Below are 7,068 nucleotides of genomic sequence, written 5' to 3' on the forward strand. Positions count from 1 at the left end.
TGTGTGTTGGTTTGTGTATAATGGACATATCATTACCCATCAAACAAGTCCGAGAGTGAGGTTGCAAACGCATCGTCGGCACAATATGCTGACGCGCACGCTACAACCACAAGATGGTGTAGCACACTTGGTAGAGTTGAGCGAAACCAACTCTTTCAAAGGGATACACATACCACTGCCTCGGCGAAGGTCAGTAAAGATGCACACTTTGGTAGTACCGGGTACCTTATACACTGACTGATTGTCGTGTCACAACGGGGTGATCGACAGTCGCACTTTGGCGTGCTCGGCTCCGCATCCGTCGGGGCCGTGGGCGCCTGCAGTGTGGTACTAGGGAACCAGAGTTGTGTGTTGGTTTGTGTATAATGGACATAATCATTACCCATTACAAACAAGTCCGAGAGTGAGGTTGCAAAACGCATCGTCGGCATCCACATGCTGACGCGCACGCTACAACCACAAGATGGTGTAGCAACTTGGTAGAGTTGAGCGAAAGCAACTCTTTCAAAGGGATACACATACCACTGACTCGGCGCAGGTCAGTAAAGACCGACACTTTGGCAGTACGCGGTACCTTATACACTGACTGATTGTCGTGTCACAAAGGGTGATCGACAGTCGCACTTTGGGCGTGCTCGCTCCGCATCCGTCGGGGCCGTGGCGCCTGCAGTGTGGTACTAGGGAAGCAGAGTTTGTGTGTTGGTTTGTGTATAATGGACATATCATTACCCATCAAACAAGTCCGAGAAGTGAGGTTGCCAAACGCATCGTCGGCATCACATGCTGACGCGCACGCTACAACCACAAGATGGTGTAGCACCTTGGTAGAGTTGAGCGAAAGCAACTCTTTCAAAGGGATACACATACCACTGACTCGGCGCAGGTCAGTAAAGACGCACACTTTGGCAGTAACCGGGTACCTTATACACTGACTGATTGTCGTGTCACACAAGGGGTGATCGACAGTCGCACTTTGGCGTGCTCGGCTCCGCACCGTCGGGGCCGTGGGCGCCTGCAGTGTGGTACTAGGAACAGAGTTGTGTGTTGGTTGGTGTATAATGGACATATCATTAACCATCAAACAAGTCCGAGAGTGAGGTTGCCAACGCATCGTCGCACAATATGCTGACGCGCACGCTACAACCACAAGATGGTGTAGCACACTTGGTAGAGTTGAGCGAAAGCAACTCTTTTCAAAGGGATACACATACCACTGCCTCGGCGACAGGTCAGTAAAGACGCACACTTTGGCAGTACCGGGTACCTTATACACTGACTGATTGTCGTGTCACAACGGGGTGATCGACAGTCGCACTTTGGCGTGCTCGGCTCCGCAACCGTCGGCGGCGTGGGCGCCTGCAGTGTGGTACTAGGGAATCAGAGTTGTGTGTTGGTTTGTGTATAATGGACATATCTTACCATCAAACAAGTCCGGGAGTGAGGTGCCAAACGCATCGTCGGCACAATATGCTGACGGCGCACGCTACAACCACAAGATGGTGTAGCCACTTGGTAGAGTTGAGCGAAAAGCAACTCTTTCAAAGGGATACACATACCACTGCCTCGGCGAGCAGGTCAGTAAAGACGCACACTTTGGCAGTACCGGGTACCTTATACCACTGACTGATTGTCGTGTCACAAACGGGGTGATCGACAGTCGCACTTTGGCGTGCTCGGCTCCGCAACCGTCGGGGCCGTGGGCGCCTGCAGTGTGGTACTAGGGAATCAGAGTTGTGTGTTGGTTTGTGTATAATGGACCATATCATTACCATCAAACAAGTCCGGAGAGTGAGGTTGCCAAACGCATCGTCGGCACAATATGCTGACGCGCACGCTACAACCACAAGATGGTGTAGCACACTTGGTAGAGTTGAGCGAAAGCAACTCTTTCAAAGGGATACACATACCACTGCCTCGGCGGACAGGTCAGTAAAGAGCACACTTTGGTAGTACCGGGTACCTTATACACTGACTGATGTCGTGTCACAAACGGGTGATCGACAGTCGCACTTTGGCGTGCTCGCTCCGCATCCGTCGGGGCCGTGGGCGCCTGCAGTGTGGTACTAGGGAACCAGAGTTTGTGTGTTGGTTTGTGTATAATGGACATATCATTACCCATCACAACAAGTCGAGAGTGAGGTTGCCAAACGCATCGTCGGCACAATATGCTGGACGCGCACGCTACAACCACAAGATGGTGTAGCACACTTGGTAGAGTTGAGCGAAAGCAACTCTTTCAAAGGGATGACACATACCACTGACTCGGCGCAGGTCAGTAAAGACGCACACTTTGGCAGTACCGGGTACCTTAAACACTGACTGATTGTCGTGTCACAAAGGGGTGATCGACAGTCGCACTTTGGCGTGCTCGGCTCCGCAACCGTCGGGGCCGTGGGCGCCTGCAGTGTGGTACTAGGGAATCAGAGTTGTGTGTTGGTTTGTGTATAATGGACATATCATTACCCATCAAACAAGTCCGAGAGTGAGGTTGCCAAACGCATCTCGCACAATATGCTGACGCGCACGCTACAACCACAAGATGGTGTAGCACACTTGGTAGAGTTGAGCGAAAACCAACTCTTTCAAGGGATACACATACCACTGCCTCGGCGAAGGTCAGTAAAGATGCACACTTTGGTAGTACCGGGTACCTTATACACTGACTGATTGTCGTGTCACAACGGGGTGATCCGACAGTCGCACTTTGGCGTGCTCGGCTCCGCATCCGTCGGGGCCGTGGGCGCCTGCAGTGTGGTACTAGGGAACCAGAGTTGTGTGTTGGTTTGTGTATAATGGACATATCATTACCCATCAAACAAGTCCGAGAGTGAGGTTGCAAACGCATCGTCGGCATCACATGCTGACGCGCACGCTACAACACAAGATGGTGTAGCACACTTGTAGAGTTGAGCGAAAGCAACTCTTTCAAAGGGATACACATACCACTGACTCGGCGCAGGTCAGTAAAGACGCACACTTTGGCAGTACCGGGTACCTTATACACTGACTGATTGTCGTGTCACAAAGGGGTGATCGACAGTCGCACTTTGGCGTGCTCGGCTCCGCATCCGTCGGGGCCGTGGGCGCCTGCAGTGTGGTACTAGGGAAGCAGAGTTGTGTGTTGGTTTGTGTATAATGGACATATCATTACCCATCAAACAAGTCCGAGAGTGAGGTTGCCAAACGCATCGTCGGCATCACATGCTGACGCGCACGCTACAACCACAAGATGGTGTAGCACACTTGGTAGAGTTGAGCGAAAGCAACTCTTTCAAAGGGATACACATACCACTGACTCGGCGCAGGTCAGTAAAGACGCACACTTTGGCAGTACCGGGTACCTTATACACTGACTGATTGTCGTGTCACAACGGGGTGATCGACAGTCGCACTTTGGCGTGCTCGGCTCCGCAACCGTCGGGGCCGTGGGCGCCTGCAGTGTGGTACTAGGGAACCAGAGTTGTGTGTTGGTATGTGTATAATGGACGGACCTTATAATGTGCCTGAGGGCACATTTATTTTTTTTAAGTCCAAAATTCCGTCACTGAAGAACACGACTTACAAACACATCTTCCCCCGGTCCTCCCATATACGGCACCCGGACAAGTATGAAGAATGAAAATAATGTGTGTATGGAACATATAATGTGCCTGAGGGCACATTTATTTTTTTTAAGTCCAAAATTCCGTCACTGAAGAACACGACTTACAAACACATCTTCCCCCGGTCCTCCCATATACGGCACCCGGACAAGTATGAAGAATGAAAATCATGTGTGTATGAAACATATAATGTGCCTGAGAGCACATTTTTTTTCTAAGTCCCAGAAATCCGTCACTGAACATCACGACTTACGAAGACATGTTCCCCCGGTCCTCCCATATACGGCACCGGGACAAGTATGAAGAATGAAAATAATGTGTGTATGGAACATATAATGTGCCTGAGAGCACATTTTTTTTCTAAGTCCCAGAAATCCGTCACTGAACATCACGACTTACGAAGACATGTTCCCCGGTCCTCCCATATACGGCACCGGGACAAGTATGAAGAATGAAAATAATGTGTGTATGGAACATATAATGTGCCTGAGAGCACATTTTTTTTCTAAGTCCCAGAAATCCGTCACTGAACATCACGACTTACGAAGACATGTTCCCCCGGTCCTCCCATATACGGCACGGGGACAAGTATGAAGAATGAAAATAATGTGTGTATGGAACATATAATGTGCCTGAGAGCACATTTTTTTTCTAAGTCCCAGAAATCCGTCACTGAACATCACGACTTACGAAGACCTGTTCCCCCGGTCCTCCCATATACGGCACCGGGACAAGTATGAAGTATGAAAAATTTTGGTCACAGCGTGAAATCCCTCTAATGATCATGAAAATAGCATCGGATCACTTATCTGACCATAAAAAGTGAACCAAAACCCTATTTGGACAAACTTTTTGGTCCTATGAAAAAATCACTTTTCATATATGTCATGGTCGAAAATTTTCTAAGTCCCAAAAAATCACATATTCTCGAATATCTCGAAAACTACGTATCGGACAGGGGTCAACCAAGGTGTTTTAGAAAGGTCTTTAAAAGCTCTATTTAATGAGCCATAGCGACTTTCAAGTGATTTTTTGACACTTTTTCGCATATCGGCATCCTTGGCTCCCATACTGGCCATAGGCCATAGGCCACCGAACGGCCAACTTTTGGTCCGGGGGTGAAATTTTTTTTTCACGAGATTTTGATGAAAATGGCTTCGGAACGCGTTTCTAATAATGAAAAGTGAAACCAAACAGTATTTGCGAAGAAAAAATTGTCCTATGAAAAAATCACTTTTTCTTAGGGTACGGGTCAAAAATTTTCTAAGTCCCAAAAAATCACTTATTCTCGAATATCTCGAAAACTACGTATCGGACAGGGGTCAACCAAGGTGTTTTAGAAAGGTCTTTACAAGCTCTATTTAATGAGCCATAGCGACTTTCAAGTGATTTTTTGACACTTTTTCGCATATCGGCATCCTTGGTTCCCATACTGGCCATAGGCCATAGGGCACCGAACGGCCAACTTTTGGTCCGGGGGTGAAATTTTTTTTTCACGAGATTTTGATGAAAATGGCTTCGGAACGCGTTTCTAATAATGAAAAGTGAAACCAAACAGTATTTGCGAAGAAAAAATTGTCCTATGAAAAAATCACTTTTTCTTAGGGTACGGGTCAAAAATTTTCTAAGTCCCAAAAAATCACATTTTCTCGAATATCTCGAAAACTACTTATCGGACAGGGGTCAACCAAGGTGTTTTAGAAAGGTCTCAACAAGCTCTAAATAATGGGCCATAGCGACTTTTTAGTGATTTTTTGACAAATTTTGTCATATCGGCATCCCGAGTTCCCATACTGGCCATAGGCCATGGGGCCCCGAACGAAAAAATTTTGGTCCGAGGGTCAAAATTTTTTTTCTCATAAATTTGTTCAAAACGCCGTCGGAACGCGCCTTAGATCATGAAAAGTGAAAAGAAACAGTATTTTGCAAAAGTTGGGGTGGCCTATGACTTACATGGCCACGTCCTAGGTCCGAGTTCCCGAGGTCGTGTTCTTCAGTGGCGGAAAAAAAATGGCCACTTGTGGGAGATGCAAAATGTTCATTTTGTATTATAGGGGACACACTATCGAAGCGAAAATTTCAGAAATGGCCTAAAACGTGAAGAAATGATGGGGTATGTACGAAAAGAAGGTTTTTATGGTCAAACGGTGAAAATTTTTTTTTTATGAAAAATTTTGGTCTCCCACCGTTCATGAATTTCTAGGACCAAAAATCGAAAAATTTGAAAACTTCACGATCGAAAGGGAAACGCATATGTGGTGTTCCTAGGTGTGTACGGTGTACGAAAAACGGGTTCACGATGAGATATCAGGCAAATAAGTGGACCTAAAGTGAGTTATACGGGTAAGACGAGGTGTCCAAAGACCGAAATAGGGGTACCAACTGAGAACGAAATGAAGGTCCCCGAAGTCGCCATACAAGTTATAGGAGGTGTCCAAAGTACGAAAAGAGTTCCATATTCGGCTGTTCCTACTATATGGTTCCCTGATTGCTGCTCCAAGGAGTAGTGAGGATGTGTCCAAAGGTCTGTTGGGGGTATCGAGGTGATACCCTCGACGGACAATATGCACGAAAAGTGGTTCGATGATCTATCCTGTAGGTCGTACGGCAGCCATACCCGGCTGGAAGTACCGCGGTAATTCCGCAATAAAACGTTCGCCAGACGAACAAACAAATTGAATTAGCTCATCGTAGTGTACGGAAACGAAACGAAAATGTAAGGTGATTAGGGATCCGGGAGCAATCTCGCGATCCCATGGTTCGGTGTAAGAAATGATACGAAGTGTTCATAAGTCTCCTCTGGAGGCAGAACCATCGTAGCAAAGTTCGGGAACCCAAGGGTCACAAAAACTCGTAGGACGATATCCACGAATAATCGGGGACTTGTGGGGACTACCGTGCCCTGACAAGTCAACTACACCTTAACTGGTGATGGTCGTCCTACGGGGACCTGCGGGGAACAAAAGGGTCACAAAAACTCGTAGGACAATATCTCCGAATAATCGGGGACTTGTGGGGACCACCGTGCCCTGACAAGTCAACTACACCTTAACTGGTGATGGTTGTCCTACGGGGACCTGCCGGGAACCCAAGGGTCACAAAAACTCGTAGGACGATATCCACGAATAATCGGGGACTTGTGGGGACTACCGTGCCCTGACAAGTCAACTACACCTTAACTGGTGATGGTCGTCCTACGGGGACCTGCGGGGAGCAAAAGGAGTCAGAAACAATCGTAGGACGATATCCACGAATAATCGGGGACTTGTGGGGACTACCGTGCCCTGACAAGTCAACTACACCTTAACTGGTGATGGTCGTCCTACGGGGACCTTCAGGGAGCCGCAGTAAGTCGCAGGTCGTATGCGAGCCTTGATTGGTCCTGTTGGGGGCGTGCGGGGTGTAATGCCTCGGTACGTCAAATGTTGGTGTACGATGTACATCGATAATCTGACATCCTCCTGAA

This window comes from Anopheles stephensi, unplaced genomic scaffold (genome assembly GCF_013141755.1).
Source record: "Anopheles stephensi strain Indian unplaced genomic scaffold, UCI_ANSTEP_V1.0 ucontig444, whole genome shotgun sequence".
Classification (NCBI taxonomy): domain Eukaryota; kingdom Metazoa; phylum Arthropoda; class Insecta; order Diptera; family Culicidae; genus Anopheles; species Anopheles stephensi.